This window comes from Anser brachyrhynchus (genome assembly GCF_964034855.1).
Source record: "Anser brachyrhynchus genome assembly, chromosome: W".
In the NCBI taxonomy this organism is placed as follows: Eukaryota; Metazoa; Chordata; class Aves; order Anseriformes; family Anatidae; genus Anser; species Anser brachyrhynchus.
In genome coordinates this window covers 23,858,621-23,876,923 of record NC_137704.1, presented here as the reverse complement: position 1 = coordinate 23,876,923, position 18,303 = coordinate 23,858,621, and the positions used below count along the sequence as shown (strand labels likewise).

At 55.8% G+C, this 18,303-nt stretch overlaps 1 protein-coding gene and 1 pseudogene across 2 annotated transcripts in view; both read right to left on the bottom strand.

Moving 5' to 3' along the window:
* Positions 1-18,303, bottom strand: part of LOC308184756 (uncharacterized protein) — a 254,974-nt gene that overhangs the window by 7,289 nt on the left and 229,382 nt on the right. The gene's annotated exons all lie outside the window — the stretch shown is intronic.
* LOC308184992 (interleukin-11 receptor subunit alpha-like) lies at positions 771-11,675 on the bottom strand (annotated as a pseudogene). The gene is made up of 12 exons (XR_013956142.1): positions 11,603-11,675; positions 8,146-8,206; positions 7,798-7,964; positions 7,548-7,659; positions 6,032-6,064; positions 5,523-5,686; positions 5,259-5,422; positions 5,020-5,161; positions 2,217-2,312; positions 1,986-2,085; positions 1,702-1,784; positions 771-1,619 (listed from the first exon to the last, which is right to left on the bottom strand). The product of XR_013956142.1 is annotated as an interleukin-11 receptor subunit alpha-like (transcript).

The following is an 18,303-nucleotide window of genomic DNA, read 5'->3' as shown; positions in this document are numbered from 1 at the left end:
AGGCTGCACTTGTGTCACAGTTATGGGCTGCTGGGGGACATGGGCATGGCTCTTGGCACCAGCTCAGATGCACAAGGTTCCTGTGGTCCCTGCCAGCTCCCCTGCTGCCCTGGCCATCAGCAATTCCCTTTTATTTGGAGCAAGACTGGACTCTCTGAGGAGCTTTTAAGCAGGGGAGGATGTGGGGGCCAGAGCTGTTGGCTCCCACTCTCCCATTTTCCGGCCATTGCACTCCTGAGGCACAAGCAGGCATCCATCTTTAAACCAGCACCAGGTGCTGGCCACACGCTCAGCTCACTTTGCAAACGCTGGAGCCACAGCTGTAGGATGGGTGTTGTACATGTTCAACAGCATCCTATGGACAACCGCAGCCCTGATTCCCTTCACAGCACTGTTCAAGTGGGATCTGGTGGTGGCAAGAACTGTTTTCAAGGCAGGAAGGGCTTTCCATGGTGTGCAGGGGACCAAGGGGAGATGAGGGTGGCTGTGGCACATCAGGAAGAGGGGCACAGCTGGGTTGGGTGCTGCAGGCTTGGCTCCCATCCCAGTATGGCACCATCCCAGCAGCATGTCAGAGATGGAGGGCTGGTGGGAGGTGGGCATGTGCCTGGTGGTGCCACCAGCCTTTGCAAAGGGCACAGAGCTGCCCCCCTCCCTGGCAGAGACCAGCTTTCATCCCCATTTCCAAGATGCTGGGGTAGGATCCGACCAGAGCCACCTCCCAGCCCTGCCTCACATGGGGACCACATTGGGATGGATCCTGCCTCAGGCAGCCCTGGGTAACACAGAGCCTCCAGACCCACCTCATGCTGCTGCTGCTTGCATTTCCCCATCTGGATCTGGTTGGGCACAGAGCTGCTGGCACCAAGCACCAGGGCTGGTGCCAACACATTGAAGCGATTACAGGGGCTGGGTCAAGGTGTGAGGAGGGACCTGAGCAGCACACGTCAAGCAGGGAGCTTTGCAGAAGGTTGTGTCCCTACTGCAGGACAGGCGAGATGCCCCAGCCATCAGCCTGCATCCTCTGCTGGCATTCAGCAAGGGCTGAGCAGGGCGAGGGTCTCTGGCAGCCCCCTGGCATCCTGGGGAGAGGCTGCTGGGGACCAGCCCTGCACCTCCTGCAAGGACAGTCCCCGTGCTGGCATTGCTCCCCTCCTGCCCGGCACCCGGTGCGACGGGGCCTTGCCTGGGCAGTGCCAATGCTACCCCATTTATTGGGATCACCGGGGGGGGGGTGTCCCTTCTGCCTTCAGACGGCTAGTGGAGGGGGCTCAGCGATGCCCAGCACCCTTGGGAGCCTGTGCGCATGGTCCCCCTCGAGTTAGCACGGCACAGCGGTGTGGGGCTGGCTCGGTGCCCCATCCCCATGTGTTCAGCATGGCTCGTCACCCTGAGTCTGAGGTGTCTCCAGACGGCTCCTGGCAGGCACGGGCAGCCCAAAGCACCTGGAAGCACAGCCTCTGTCCTTAGGGTCCATCCCGCACCTCGAGGGTGCTGGGGGCAATGTCCTAGGCTGTGCAGTGTGGGGCCCTTGGGGCCAACAGTGGTGTCATGGCCCATACGTGGTGAGCGGGTGCACGGAGTGAGGTCGGCTGGGGCTCATGGCAGGATTTGGGTCCCTGCAGAGAAAGAGAGAAGGGGGTCAGTGGCACTGCCCTGCCTGAGCAGGCCCCTTCCCTGTGCCCCCGCCCTGACACTCACTCAGCAGAGTCTTCAAGTGGGTGGCAGCAACCAAGAAGTTGTGGGGTTTGGTCTCGTCTTTGCTGTGTTTCCTCACTCGGAGCCTGGGGACAAAGCAATGGCAGCTGAGGACCCCAGGCAGCCCTCCCTGGGCGCAGGGACTGCTCTGCACCCCTATCCAGCTGTGTCCAGCTGTGCTGGGACCCCAGCACAGGGCTGGGGGACACGGGGTGCCCATGCTGGGGGATCGGGGACAGATCAGAGTGGGATGGGGACAGCATTCATGAAGCCAGAACCCCACCTACCAGATGAGGATGGTGATGATGAGAACAGCAGCCAGGACGAAGAAGGCGAAGATCCCAAGGAAGACCAGGATGGCCATCTTCTCCAGGGGATCGCTGCGGTCTGGGACAGGAAACTGTCACGGCCAAGGAATGCCACAGACCGCGTCACTCGTCGAGGACCTTGCGGCCAGGCTTTGGGACCTGCTCCCACCCCAGTCCCCAGCCTCGTGTGCAACCCCCAGCTCTACTCACTGATAGGCTCAGGGTTGGGAGCCTGCGAGGGCTCCTCAGCCAGGCTCTCCAGGCTGGTGTCTGTAGTGGTTCCTTCACTTGCCGTGGTGGCAGGGTCTGGGAGGGCAGCAGGGTTGGGAATCAATCACCCAAAATCATGGGTAGCATTGCAGGGTGGAGTAAAGAAGGGTGCCTTTGGGGTGTTGCTGTGCTGTGGGGGCTTGGGAGCCCAAGGGTGCTCCTGGCAGCTCTGCTATGCCCTGAGGGCCATGGGGGACAATTCCCAAACCACACCCTACCATGGGACAGCAGGAGGTGGGAGCTGCTTTGCCCCCTTGCAGCTCTACCTCCCACTATGGGGCCAGTTTCTGGGTGGTGCATGGTACCAGCTGTCCTGGGGCAACTTGAAGAGACCCCAGGAGCTGGGGCTTGCCCTGGTGACACCCGAGGGAGGGGGATGACATGGGGAAAGGGCTGCAGAGGGGCAGCCCGGGGTGCTGGAGGGGCTGTGGGAAGGATGGTGCAAGCTGGGAGGACCTCTGCCCTACACCTCACAGTATCACACACAGTATCACAGATTTCTAGGTTGGAAGAGACCTCAAGATCATCGAGTCCAACCTCCGACCTAACACTAAGTGCTCCACTAAACCATATCGCTAAGCTCTACATCTAAACGTCTTTTAAAGACCTCCAGGGATGGTGACTCCACCACCTCCCTGGGCAGCCCATTCCAATGCTTAATAACCCTTTCGGTAAAGAAGTACTTCCTAACATCCAACCTAAAACTCCCCTGTCGCAACTTTCGCCCATTCCCCCTCGTCCTGTCACCAGGCACGTAGGAGAACAGACCAACCCCCACCTCTCTACAGCCTCCTTTAAGGTAACTGTAGAGAGCGATAAGGTCGCCCCTGAGCCTCCTCTTCTCCAGGCTGAACAAGCCCAGCTCCCTCAGCCGCTCCTCGTAAGCCTTGTTCTCCAGACCCCTCACCAGCTTCGTTGCCCTTCTCTGGACTCTCTCGAGCATGTCCATGTCCTTCCTGTAGCGAGGGGCCCAAAACTGAACACAGTACTCGAGGTGCGGCCTCACCAGAGCCGAGTACAGGGGCACAATCACTTCCCTAGACCTGCTGGCCACGCTGCTTCTTATACAGGCCAGGATGCTGTTGGCCTTCTTGGCCACCTGGGCACACTGCTGGCTCATATTCAGCCGACTATCAACCAATACTCCCAGGTCCCTCTCGGCCAGGCAGCTTTCCAGCCACTCATCTCCCAGCCTGTAGCTCTGCTTGGGGTTGTTGCGCCCCAGGTGCAGGACCCGGCACTTGGCCTTGTTGAACTTCATACAGTTGACCTCAGCCCATCGCTCCAGCCTATCCAGATCCTCCTGCAGAGCCTTCCTGCCCTCGAGCAGATCGACACACGCACTTAGCTTGGTGTCATCTGCAAACTTACTGAGGGTGCACTGGACGCCCTCATCCAGATCATCGATAAAGATATTAAAGAGGACCGGCCCCAGTACCGAGCCCTGGGGGACACCACTAGTGACCGGCCTCCAACCAGATTTGACTCCATTCACCACAACTCTCTGGGCCCGGCTATCCAGCCAGTTTCTAACCCAGCGAAGCGTACGCCAGTCCAAGCCCCGAGCAGCCAGTTTCTTGAGGAGAATGTTGTGGGGAACGGTGTCAAAAGCCTTACTGAGGTCAAGGTAAACCACATCCACAGCCTTTCCCTCATCCACCAAGCGCGTCACTTGGTCATAGAAGGAGATCAGGTTCGTCAAGCAGGACCTGCCTTTCATAAACCCATGCTGACTGGGCCTGATCGCCTGCTTGCCCTGCAAGTGCCGCGTGATGACATTCAAGACAATCTGCTCTATGAGCTTTCCTGGCACTGAGGTCAAACTGACAGGCCTATAGTTCCCCGGGTCTGCCCTGCGGCCCTTCTTATAGATGGGCGTCACATTGGCTAGCCGCCAGTCAACTGGGACCTCCCCCGATAGCCAGGACTGCCGATAAATGATGGAAAGCGGCTCGGCCAGCTCCTCCGCCAGTTCGCTCAGTATCCTCGGGTGCATCCCATCCGGCCCCATCGACTTGCGCACATCCAAGCTCCGTAGCAGGTCGCCAACCATTTCCTCATGGATAGCGAAGGCCACGTCCTGTTCCCCATCCCCTTCCACCAGCTCAAGGCACTGGGTATCCAGAGAACAACCGGTGTTGCCGCTAAAGACTGAGGCAAAGGCGGCATTAAGCACCTCAGCCTTTTCCTCATCCTTAGTAACTAGGTTTCCTCTCGCATCCAGTAAAGGATGGAGATTCTCCTTAGTCCTCCGTTTCGCGTTGATATATTTGTAAAAGGATTTTTTGTTGTCTTTAACGGCAGTAGCCAGGTTGAGCTCCAGATGAGCTTTGGCCTTTCTAATTTTCTCCCTGCACAGCTTCACTACATCCTTGTAGTCCTCCTCAGTGGCCCGCCCTTTTTTCCAAAGATTATAAACCCTCTTTTTTCTGCTAAGCACAAGCCGCAACTCTCTGTTGAGCCAGGCCGGTCTTCTTCCACGCCGGCTCGTCTTTGGGCACGTGGGGACGGACCGCTCCTGTGCCATCACGATTTCCTTCTTGAGGAGCGCCCAGCCTTCCTGGACTCCTCTGCCCTTCAGAACCGCCTCCCAAGGGACTCGGCCAACCAGCGTCCTGAGCAGCTCAAAGTCAGCCCTCCGGAAGTCCAATACAGCAGTTTTACTGGTCCCCTTCCTGGCCTCGCCAAGAATAGAGAACTCTACCATTTCGTGGTCACTCTGCCCAAGACAGTTTCCGACCACCTCTGACCAGTGTGGCCTGTGCCTCCGTGCTCCACTCGCTCCAGTTCTCCACGTCCAGGAAATCCTTTGCGCTCACTTGCACCACGTGCTCCAGCCCCGTGAAGGCATCCGTGATCACCTCAGACGGGTTCACCGTCTCCACCTGCTCAGTGGGAGACGTCGGGCACGTGGGCACCCCAACCCAGGGCCACCATCCCACCTTAGTACCACTCACTGTGCCCACGCGGCTGACCGCTTACCACAGACCAGGAGCAGTGGATGACGGGGCGGTACTGGAGCCGAAACCAGAGCTGGAAGTGGGGCTCCTTGGGCCAGGACGCTGGGTACTTCCAGCTTACCTAGAGCCGCCGCAGGGCTAGGGGGACAGGCTCCACCACCAAGCCCTCTGGAGGATCTGGCTTAACTGGGTGGTAGGGGACAGGGACACCATGTCAGGCCATGTCCCCACACCCTGTGCTGCACCATGGATGGACGAACAGACGGACAGAGGGATGGGCACTCACTGATGGCCCGCATGGTGATGTCCAGGAGGCGGAAGCTGGAGCCCAGCGGGTTCACCTCAGTGATGTTCAGCCGGTAGGAGCTCCAGAACTCCGACCAGTGAACAGTGCAGGTACCAGCGCGGGCCGGATCCTGCAGGCACGGCCCCACATGCCCACTCTTGTTCCTGCCGGATGGGGAGGTGGGGTGGTGACATGTCCCCCCCGCCCTGGTTGTACACAGTTTCCTGGTGCTGCTAAGGGGGTGACACACGGGGAGAACACTGCACCAGGAGCCCGATGGAGGAGGCAACCCCTGTTACAGCTCTGGCAGGGTCCGGGCATCTCCTGTCACCCCCAGATCCCCAACATGGCCGAAGGGACCCCCCCATCCCAGCTCCATGGCTTGAAGAGCCTGTTCCTCCATGTGGTCCCCAGCTCTCGCCTCAGGGACCCCAGTGAGGACAGGGGCAGAGCCTTTTGGATGGGGACTGGTTCCCAGGGCACGGGACCGGGGTAGGAGTGAACCCTACCTCCGCTTCTCTTCTCCTGTCAGTGATTTCTTCCTGCCAAGGAAAGACAGAAAAGCTGAGGACTGGGGGACAGGGGGCAGCATGAAGCCAACCCCACCATGACCCAGAACTGGGACATGGGTCTCTGCACAGGCCCTGGGGGGCTGCTCTGCCGCACTCCACTCCCACCTTGCAGCCCATGGGCACCACAGCACAGGGGCTGGAGCTAACGCTGTGAGAAACAAAGCTGTGTTTTTGCAATAGAACTTGTTTTTGCAGTGGAAAATTCCACTAACCTTGCATATTCAAAAGTGATTGTGCAGCATAGCAGTGGGGAGTATGTTAAGCAGATAAGGGGAAGGTCCCACTGTCCCAAAATAAGGAGGATAGCTAAGAAAAACAGGATGAACAGTATAAAATCAGTAAAAACAAAAATCACGGGCCCTCTAGTCACGAGAGAAGAAGGAAAAAAAATGGAAAAGGAGAAATTAATGGTTGGTCAAATCAAACTGTACATATATGGTATAGAAGTGCATTGAGTAGGTTGTGAACCTGTAGTACTCAGCCAATGAGGAAACAGGGGAGAAATCAGGTGTCGGGTAATAGGGAATATAAGGTTATGATAAACTTTTACTGTGTGTTCCTGCTTGCAGGATGCCTGCCATTGCAATCACGAATAAAATAGCTTCACAGAAGGTCCTGTCTGAAGAAACTTATTGAGATTTTTCTCACAACACTGTGCCCAGCCTTGCCAGCGAGGAGTAGGGGGCTGGGGGTCCCAGGCTAACCGGGATGCGCAGGAGGGTCCCCAGAGCTGGAGGATACCTCCTGCCCGCTGCTCTTCAGTGCGCAGTGGCAGCGAGCATGCAGGCATGCTAATAAAAGTGGCCCTGGAGGGACGTGGTGTTATTTTCCACTCCCCAGCAGCTGGCTTGCTCTTGCCCTGCGCTCAAGCTCCAAGACCTGCTGCTTTCTGCTGCCAGCTCCGCATGGCTCTAGTTCTGACCACCCTCTCCCCACCGTGCATATGCACTCAGGGGTGCCTGGGGGGGGGAATCAAGGAGAGCCCTGCTCCCCTCCTGCGCCTGCATGGCTGGCAGCAGGGACCTGCTGCAGGTTTTATAGGATATGGCTGACTTCAAAGCAGCCCCGCAATTTGGCCTGCCGTGATAATTAGAAGCAACGGCAGCGCTGTTTCACCAACTCCTTTCATCCTGAAGCAAGCTGAAGCGCTTGGCAGCTTGCAGATGACCCACTTCTCTTGTCCACCCCCTCCGGCACCGGCAGGGCGGGAGGGAGCCTGTGCCGGACCCTAACACTGCTCGGGAACCCCTCTTTGAACAACCGAGTGCTCAGTACCATGCGCACCCTGAAGCACGTCCTGCTCCAGGAAACAGCCTGGCCCTTGGCCACAATGCTCTGGGGCAGGCAGCAAACCCAGGGTGCAGGTTAGGAGGTTGGGGTGCAGGCAGGATTTGGGGGTTATGCTTGGGAGGGATCCCAGGGCTCACCCTCAAAGCCCATGCCCTGCTCTCACCTATAGGTGGTGATCTATCTGGTGGGGAGGAAGGTCTCCAGGCTGGAGGTCCAGGAGCAGAAGTTCTCATAGTCGGACGCTCTGCAGGACACAAAAGGGACCCCCGGAAGGTCTGGAGCCTGCGGGGAGGCAATGAGCAGCGAGGGGTCCCCTGTCCTGCAGCACAGCCAGCACGCGGGGACCTGCATGCATCCCCTCTTGGCACCCCCTTGCCACTGCTGACCACCCAGCCCACGGAGACACTACTCATGCCCCAGCCGCAGGGACACGGCGTGCAGGAGGCTGCTGTCCTTGCTGTGGCAGCTGTAGGTCCCCGTGGTGGCCAGGCTGGCATGTGGCAGCACCAGGGCTCCCTGACGGATGGCCAAGCCCTCTGGCAGTGCCATGGCCCCCTCTTGTCTCCATTACACCAGCGAGCTGGGGAGGAGAGAGATGGGGTGTTAGGGGATGGGAACAGCGGGGACACCCCACAAAATTTGGGGGAGAGCTGATGGGGAGACAGGCACAGCTGGGGATGGAGACATTGACTCTGCTCCCAAACTGTTTTTTTGGAGCCCACCCATTAAACCATCCCATGGTCTGAACACAAAACACATACCCGGCATGGGCACCGGTGCACAACAGGGTCACATTCGTCCCCACCTGGCTGTACTGCACACCTGGAGGGACACACAGAGGGGTGTCAGCCCCACATGCCACCCTTGGGGTCCTGCTGCACGTGGGGAACTGGGAAGGACTGGTTCCAACTGGGGCTGGGGAATGGGCAGCTGCAGGGGAGCTGATGCCACTCTCCCTGTGCTCAGCAAAGCTGCAGGTGTCCATGGTCCACACACCAAACCATGAGGAATCGGGGTTGCAAGAAATGAGAGAAATGGGGTGATGTCACCACCCTCTTGAGCTCAGAGGGTGGTGATCGGCGGCGCAGAGTCTGGCTGGAGACCCGTGACACGGGGCCTGGAGCATCTTCCCTATGAAGAAAGGCTGCGAGACCTGGGTCTGTTCAGCCTGGAGAAGAGAAGACTGAGAGGGGATCTCATCAATGCGTATAAATACCTGAGGTGTGGGAGACAGAGGGATTTGGCCAACCTCTTCTCAGTGGTTTGTGGGGACAGGACAAGGGGCAATGGCCATAAGACGGAGCACAGGAAGTTCCGTACCAACATGTGAAAGAACTTCTTCACGGTGAGGGTGACGGAGCACTGGAACAGGCTGCCCAGGGAGGTTGTGGAGTCTCCTTCTCTGGAGATATTCAAGGCCCATCTGGATGCCTACCTGGGCAACCTGTTCTAGGGAACTTGCTTTGGCAGTGAGGTTGGACCCAATGATCTCTTGAGGTCCCTTCCAACCCCTACAATTCACTGATTCTGTGAATCTGTATGTGCTAAAAACCCAGAGAGGTGGGGAGCTTGGCTCTGGCTTCCCCTGTGCAAGGGGGGAAAGGAACATGTTGCTCCTCTATCACACCATGATGCTCCTGCATCACACCACAGTGCTCCAGATACCTTGTGGGAGCTGCTCTCCGCCCTCCTGCACACACCAGCCAGCCTCATATGCAAGTCCCACACATTAATTTCATGAGACTGTCATAAGCTTTTCCTACTAAACCACACGGAGAAATGTTCCAAAGAAACATCAGTGAAAAGAGTGAAAAGAGCCAAAACTATGCTGGTAACTGATACTAACTGGGAATACTAGGCCTGAAAGTAAAATATTTCAGTGATGGAAAAAAAGACTTAAAATACACTTTAAAAGCAGACACCAAAAATAACTCCAAGCACCACATTGGCCAAAATTAAGGGATGGTGCTCGGGGGGATCAGGGAGAGGGGAGAGTGTGCTAGTGTGGACTGGACATAGTTTGAAAATAAAATAATTTCTTCTCCTGTCTGTCCTGCTTTATGCAGCACGTGCTGTGCAAATGCTGCAGAGGTGAAGGCAGAGCTGCCTTGCTGCAGTCCCAGCCCAGCCCCAACTTTTTGCCCCCCGGACCCTCTCATTTTTTCCCTACAGCCCAGGAGGGAGGGGGTGCTCCCAGTGACCTGCCCGACCACTGCCAAAGCCCAGCCACAGCCAAACATCACAGGACAGGACATGGGGCAATCCCTTCTGTGCCCGCCCGATGGCCACAAACAAAAGCCCACAGGAGGGGTGGCAGCCACAGCATCATCCCACCGGGCAGGAACCACAGACCCGGGGACTTTGTGCTCCACCAGTGCTGCGGTGTGGCTGGCGGCCAGCCACTTGGGGCCAGGCAGCCGCTCAACGCAGGAAGGATGCCCTGGCTTTCTGCGACCTAACTTCCTCACAGAGGGTAAAATAACTGTGCAAATGAATGCCCACACACGTGTATGGTTGGGATGTCTTCCTTAGCTGCGCTGCTATCTCCCAAACCCCACACAGGTGGAGTCTGGCCCCTCTATGTCTGCACCAGTGGTGACGCACCCAGGGACAGGGAGTCCTGGCACAGTGGCCCAGAGCCAAGCCGGGGCAGAGGGAACAATTGGAGCCTTTCTTCCTCCCCGCGTGTTGGTCCCAGGCCGAGAAGGCTGCTCCCTGACTGGATGGGGTGACCTCCCTGACCATGGCTGGGTCAGTGGGGACAGCCCAGGGTGGGTCAGCCCTGGGATGGTGGTAATGTTGGGCACCCCTGCCCTGGTGCAGGATGGTCTCATTGCACCCAGGCACCAGCTGAAAATGCAAGGTGCTGTCTTCCACCCCGCACCACCTGGCCGTCCCTCTGTCCTGCTGGGCATCAGTCCTAGTATGGGATGGTGGGTACATGGCCAGCAGCTGCTGCTTTCCCCCCAGGGCTCCACAGCACCAGTTCCCACAGCCACGTTGGGAAAGGGCAAGGGCTGGGGTGGCACGGCTGCGAGCAGCATGCTTCATGACTTTTTAGCCCATCTGAAGATTTTCTGATTGAGGCTTTTGGGGAGCTGTGGGACAAGTCCTGCTGCGAGCCCCATCCTGCAGAAACCAACTGCAGCATCATTTTAAACCTAAATGCTACAAATCAAAATGTCCTGCCCCACCCCCCCAAATCACAGCTATGTGCACCAACACTGATGCACATGTGGGATGTGACAGTCCCCTCGGCATGGCCGTGCTGTGCCATGCCCTGCAGTGGCCTGGCAGAGCTCGGCACAGATTCCTGTGGGAGGCCAACTTTCCATTGCACTCGCTGCTTTGAAAGACAGTGGTTTTGGTGGATTTTTTTTTTTTTTGCTTTGCTTCATTTGAAGTCACTCTTCAAAGAGGAAGAGACACACACAGAGCCAGGGGTGGGGCAGGGGGGGACACATGCAGACGATGCCGCATTGGCGGGGGGGAACAGGGCTGGGGGCGCACACGGGTTGCTCCCCACTGAGTGCACAAACCTGCGGTGCCTCCTAACCCCTCCGCAGGGTGGTCTGGGGCAGCATCACTGAAATGGAGACATGGCGGGGGGAAACACCATGAGCACTTGGCAGCTCTGCCCACCATGTGCTGGGTGCTTCTGGAGTCACCCACCTGCAAAATGCCACCCTGCAGTGGGCAAGGTGTGACACTGGCCAGCTCCAGCACCCTGGCCATGCCATCGTGCTGCACTCCTGTTGCTCGAGCATCCCTGGCCCCGCTGCCCAGCCCCAGCTCTCTGCCAGTGCCTGCTATGGGAAACTGCTCCCGTGGCCAAGGGCGGTGGTGTTTTGAAGCAGCAGGAACGTCTCTCTTCAGCTTGTTTTCGTTCGGGGTCGGGCAGGGACCGCCCTGCTAAACCCCCCTCCTCCTGGCCGCCCTGCAGAAGTTCTGTCCCGCTCTGAGGAGCCACAGCGTGGCCTGAACCCGTGCCCACGCTGCTGCCCTGCCCAGAAAGCCGGTGGCGTCCCAGCCCCACAGCATGGCCAGGGCAGGCGGGGGGGGAGTGGTGACCCCCAGCCCTGCACACCCTGACACTGTCTCCTCTACAGATGTGAGCGAAAGGCTCGAGGTTTTTGTACCCAACAGCACAGCTCGATGTGGAGGGGGCACAAACCTGCTGCACCCGCATGACCCCCGCTGCCTCTTGTGTTGCCTTACCAAGCTGGAAGGGGCCATATCCTGCACTCCACGCTTCAGCTCCAGGGCTTGCCGTTTGGGAAGCAGCTGCCATGCCCTCATTTTCAATGCTTTTTATTTGCATTCGTCCTTTGCATGCTTTTCACCAAATCTGAGGACAAGGGGAGGCAGAGGCGAGGAGGAACCCGGAGCTCCTGGGGAGTGTGCCTCTGGCACCCACCAAGCCACAGCATGCCTTGTAAAAGCCAAACAATGTATGCCAATGAGGAGCGAGGGAGGCATGACCCCCCCCCCCCCCCCCATTTTTGGAGCCACCAGGGCCATACGCAGCCCCCAGGACTGCTGGCAGTGCCCACAGCACCTCCTCACCCACAGCTCTCTGAGGCCAAGGGGTAACCACTGCTCATTGCCCCCAGCCTGTGCAGTGCCTTGGGGACCCCAAAAAGGGCTGCTTCCCTTTGCACCTCTTCGTGCATACATGCAGCACAGTACCCACTGCGGGAATAACCCCAAACAAACCAGCAAAACCAGATGCAGACTCTCCCTGGGAGGCTGGTGCAGTCCAGTAACCCCCTCTTCAGACCCAATTACGGGGTTAGAGCCAGCACAACCCAGATGTGGGTTATGCAGCCCAAATGTGGGGCTAAACTCAGCACAGCCCAAACACAGGGTTAAACCCATCACAGCCCAGGGAAGGGTTCTGCTCCACACCTGCCCCAAACGCCCATCCCCATCCAACACATCTCCATCACCCCACACCTGGCTGTGCCCCGCTGACCACAGCCCCACCACTATCCAAACCCAAGCCCCTCGCACCCAGGGGCCACCCCTCGCACCTTGCGCCTCTGTGGGGCCAGCGGCTGCTAACGGGACCTGGTGCTGGGGGACCGGGGGACCACCCCGTGCCTCAGCATCGAGGCAGCTTCATTGCAGGTTGGCTTCAGGAAACTCCCACCCCAGCACCTTGATTTCCGCCTGGCCCCTTGCCCACTCCCTCCCCTGCCCCAGCCTGCAGAAGGAGAAGTCTCTGGTTCCCGGCTGTAACCTGAAGCATCGGCAGGGGCCAAACAGCAAGGGCTCTGTTAGCAGCCAGCAGCCCCCAAGCCCTGTCAGCTGGCAGCCTTTTATTCGGAGGGGGGGCGGTGCTAGAGGAGCCCCCAGCACCAGGCTCCCTGCCTTGCCCTAAGTCGCACGCTGGAAAAATTCCTAAAAATAATCTTTTGGCCCTAAAGACAGCTGGCTGGCGGAGGGCAAGGGATGGAGGGGGGTCCCATGGGAGGTGGCCAGGGGGCTCCATTCCTGTTGTGCTCAGCACCATGCCTGGCAAAGCCCGTGCCAAACCCAAGGACAGGGGTGGGACCTGCTGGACTTTTGCTTGCAGGGACCTTGGTGAGCCTGGGATAAGAGCAGGGCAGGAAAGGCTTCTCCTGTCCCAGGAGAGTTTCAGATTTGGGGTGTTTTCTTGATTCTGAATTAAGTCGGGTGCTGGAGCCTGCATACACGCTTGGTTTTGCCAAATCTGCTGTTCTTTTGGATGCTGAAGTGTTTCACCATGCGGTCCAGCCCTCGTGCTGCCTGGCTTTCCTGGGCTGCCATCGAGGGAGGCGGGGCAGTGCAGGGAAGCCACCATGGACCCAGAGGCAAGTGGTGCCTGGCCCTAATTAAAAATTCCCAGAGAGCGTGCTGCAGGGGCAGAAGCTGGAGTTGCGATTAAAAGCATGTGCATCCACATATGAACATCTACATGCACATATATGTGAGCGTCCCATGCAAGCCCAATGCCTTGGTGCTGGGAAGCTAGTCTGGCTGCTCCTGATGAATTTGAGCCTGGAGCCAGGGGTGAGAGGGGCCCCGCAGCGAGTCCCTGCCCCGTGCAGCAAGCAGCATGGCCCCATCCCGCCCCGTGCTTGGGGGCTTGCTGGTGTCTGGGAGCAATCGGGCACAGCTCCATTTCCAAGGCACGAAGGCGCTTGGGTCAGCCAAAATAATGCAGGGTGGCAGGCCCAAAATAAACATTTTGCCGTGTTGTGGTTTAACCCGGCTGGCAGCTAAACACCACACAGCCGTTCGCTCACCCTCCCCCCTCCCTCTCTGGGATGGGGGAGAGAAACGGGAAAGTGAAGCCGGTGAGTTGAGATAAAGACAGTTTATTAAGACAGGAATATAATAAAAACAATAATAATAATAATAGTGATAATGATAATAGTATTAATAATAATAATGTGTAAGAAAACAAGTGATGCACAATGCAATTGCTCACCACCCGCTGACCGATGCCCAGCCTATCCCCGAGCAGCCGGCCCCCCACCCCGGCCAGCCACCCCTATATATTGTTTAGCATGACGTCAGATGGTATGGAATACCCCTTTGGCCAGTTTGGGTCAGCTGTCCTGGGTCTGTCCCCTCCCAGCTCCTGCTGCACCCCCAGCCTGCTCGCTGGCAGGACAGAGCGAGAAGCCGAAAAGTCCTTGGCCTGGTGTAAACACTGCTCTGCAACAATTAAAACATCAGCATGTTGTCAGCGCTCTTCTCATCCTAATCCAAAACATAGCACCCTACCAGCTACTATGAGGGAAAATTAACTCTGTCCTAACTGGAACCAGGACAGATATCCACCCCTTATTCCATACCATTTATGTCATGCTCAGGTTACACTCTTTCCAATACATTCTAATTAATCACCATTTTCATCTATGATATATAGCAATCATGGTAGTGATGACATACATTATTATATAATAATTAACATACTACAATTCAACTCATGGGCTATTCTCACCCAGTATCAAATCCCCTTGAGGTACACACCGGACTTCCCCATTCTTTTGCATTACCCACCAAGTGCATCCAGGTCCCTGAGCAAAAGCAATCCCACGAATGGGTTTGCCTTTTCCTGAGGCAGGAGTAGCCCAGACTGTTTTACCCAGCATGTTTCTTACGTGCACTACAGGAACTTTATCCCCTTCTACAGTGCGTAACAGGTTTGATTGGGCAGGTCCAGCTCGGTTGGCAGATCCCCTGGTATTGACTAACCAGGTGGCCTTTGCCAAATGTGTATCCCAATTTTTGAATGTCCCAGCACCCATTGCTTTCAGTGTAGTCTTTAACAGTCCATTGTATCGTTCAACTTTTCCAGAGGCTGGTGCATGATAGGGGATGTGATACACCCACTCAATACCATGTTCTTTGGCCCAAGTGTCTATAAGGTTGTTTCGGAAATGAGTCCCGTTGTCTGACTCAATTCTCTCTGGGGTGCCATGTCGCCATAGGACTTGCTTTTCAAGGCCCAGGATAGTGTTCCGGGCGGTGGCATGGGGCACAGGATATGTTTCCAGCCATCCGGTGGTTGCTTCCACCATTGTAAGTACGTGGCGCTTGCCGTTGCGGGTTTGAGGGAGTGTGATGTAATCAATCTGCCAGGCCTCTCCATATTTATATTTCAGCCATCGTCCTCCATACCAAAGAGGTTTTGACCGTTTGGCTTGCTTGATTTCAGCACATGTTTCACAGTCATGAATAACCTGTGCTATAGTGTCCATGGTCAGGTCCACCCCTCGATCACGAGCCCATCTGTAGGTTGCATCTCTACCTTGATGGCCTGAGGTGTCATGGGCCCATCGGGCTATAAATAATTCACCTTTATGTTGCCAGTCCAGGTCCACCTGAGCCACTTCAATCTTAGCAGCCTGATCCACCTGCTGGTTGTTTTGATGTTCTTCAGTAGCCCGATTCTTGGGCACATGAGCATCTACATGGCGTACCTTTACAACCAGGTTCTCTACCCGGGCAGCAATATCTTGCCACAATGCCGCAGCCCAGATGGGCTTGCCCCTACGCTGCCAGTTGTTCTGCTTCCATTGCTGTAACCACCCCCACAGGGCATTTGCTACCATCCATGAATCAGTATAGAGATAGAGAACTGGCCACTTTTCTCGTTCAGCAATGTCTAAAGCCAGCTGAATGGCTTTTACTTCTGCAAACTGACTCGATTCACCTTCTCCCTCAGCAGCTTCTGCAACTCGTCGTGTAGGACTCCATACAGCAGCTTTCCATCTCCGATGCTTTCCCACAATACGACAGGACCCGTCAGTGAACAAGGCATATTTCTTCTCATTTTCCGGTAGCTTGTTGTACAGTGGGGCTTCTTCAGCACGAACCACCTCCTCCTCTGATGATATCCCAAAGTATTTGCCTTCTGGCCAGTCCATAATCACCTCCAAGATTCCTGGGCGACTGGGGTTTCCTATTCGAGCCCGCTGAGTAACCAGTGCAACCCACTTGCTCCATGTAGTATCAGTTGCATGATGTGTAGAGGGGACCCTTCCTTTGAACATCCAGCCTAGTACCGGCAGTCGGGGTGCCAGGAGGAGCTGCGCTTCAGTAGCGACCACTTCCGAAGCAGATCGAACTCCTTCATATGCTGCCAATATCTCCTTTTCAGTTGGAGTATAGCGGGCTTCAGATCCTCTGTATCCCCGACTCCAAAACCCCAGGGGTCGACCTCGAGTTTCCCCAGGTTCTTTCTGCCAGAGGCTCCAGGTGGGACCATTCTCCCCGGCTGCGGTGTAGAGCACATTCTTTACATCTGGTCCTGTTCGGACTGGCCCGAGGGCTACTGCATGAACTATTTCCTGCTTAATTTGTTCAAAGGCTTGTCGTTGCTCAGGGCCCCATTCAAAAGCATTCTTCTTACGGGTTACTTGGTAGAGCGGGTTTACAATCAGACTGTAATTTGGAATATGCATTCTCCAAAACCCCACGACACCTAGGAAAGTTTGTGTTTCTTTTTTGCTAGTTGGTGGAGACATAGCTGTTATTTTGTTGATCACATCCATTGGGATTTGACGACGTCCATCTTGCCATTTTATTCCTAAAAACTGGATCTCTCGTGCAGGTCCTTTAACTTTATTCTGTTTTATGGCAAAACCGGCCTTCAGAAGGATTTGGACTATTTTCTTCCCTTTCTCGAAAACTTCTTCTGCAGTGTCACCCCACACAATGATGTCATCGATGTACTGCAGGTGTTCAGGAGCTTCCCCCTGCTCCAGCGCAGACTGGACCAGTCCATGGCAAATGGTAGGGCTGTGTTTCCACCCCTGGGGCAGCCGATTCCAAGTATATTGGACTCCCCTCCAAATGAAAGCAAACTGTGGCCTGCACTGTGCTGCTAGAGGGATGGAGAAAAATGCATTAGCGATATCAATTGTGGCATACCACTTGGCTGCCTTTGATTCCAGTTCATACTGGAGTTCTAGCATGTCCGGCACTGCAGCACTCAGTGGTGGCGTGACTTCGTTCAGGCCACGATAGTCCACTGTTAGTCTCCACTCACCATTAGACTTTCGCACTGGCCATATGGGACTATTAAAAGGTGAATGAGTCTTGCTGATCACTCCTTGGCTCTCCAGTTGACGAATTAGCTTATGGATGGGACTCAGGGAGTCTCGGTTGGTGCGATATTGCCGCCGGTGCACAGTTGTGGTAGCGATCGGCACTTGCTGTTCTTCAACCCTCAGCAACCCCACAACAGAAGGGTCCTCTGAGAGACCAGGCAAGGTAGACAACTGTTTAATGTCCTCTGTCTCCAAGGCAGCTATGCCAAAAGCCCAGCGGAACCCTTTTGGGTCCTTGAAATATCCTCTTCTAAGATAGTCTATGCCAAGGATGCACGGAGCATCTGGGCCAGTCACAATACGGTGCTTTTGCCACTCATTACCGGTTAGACTCGCTTCAGCCTCCAATACAGTTAACTGCTGGGATCCCCCCGTCACACCATAAATACAGATGGGCTCTGGCCCTTTATAGCTTGATGGCATTAGAGTACATTGTGCACCGGTGTCTACCAAAGCCTTATACTTCTGTGCGTCTGACGTGCCAGGCCATCGAATCCACACAGTCCAATAAACTCGATTGTCCCTTTCCTCCCCCTGGCTGGAGGCAGGGCCCCTCTAGTCCTGGTCAGAATCTTCATTTGTGTGTTTAAAGGACTGCCTGCTGGAAGTTGGAGCAGCAAACTTTTCAGAGAACTCCTTTTTCCCAATTGTTTTCCTTTGCAATTCACGTACCCGTGCCTCTAGGGTCGCAGTAGATTTTCCATCCCATTTTCTCATGTCCTCTCCATGGTCACGTAGGTAAAACCACAGGGTGGCGCGGGGTGTGTGCCCACCATATTGTCTTCCTTGCATAGATGAACGTTTACCCCTAATAGCTGAGACACTGGTTTGTACAGGTGGGGAGGAAAATAATCTCTCTTCAAGTTGGTGGATCTTTTCAGAAAGTTTCTCCAAAGCATTCTCTTTTAGCTGGTGGACACTGGTTCGTTCAGGTGAAGGGGAAGATAATCTTTCTTCAAGTTGGTGGATCTTTTCAGAGAGTTTCTCCAAAGCATTCTCTTTTAGCTGGTGGACACTGGTTCGTTCAGGTGGAGGGGAAGATAAATTCTCTTTAAGTTGGTGGACCTCTTCAGAGAGTTTCTCCACAGCTGAGACACAGGCCTTTAGGGAAGAGGAGAGATTTCCTTCGTACTGCCGGAGTATTTTAGTTACTTCATTCACTGTGGGATTCTCCTCCGCTTTCCAGGCTAGTATTGCCAATGAGCTGGCATATGATGATGGTGCACTCCGTACAAACTTCCGCCACATGGGTAGTGTACACCGGACTGCATCTGGATCTGCGGATGTTTGTGCGTCGTCTAGGTCCTTATAAATTACTTCCCGTACGGC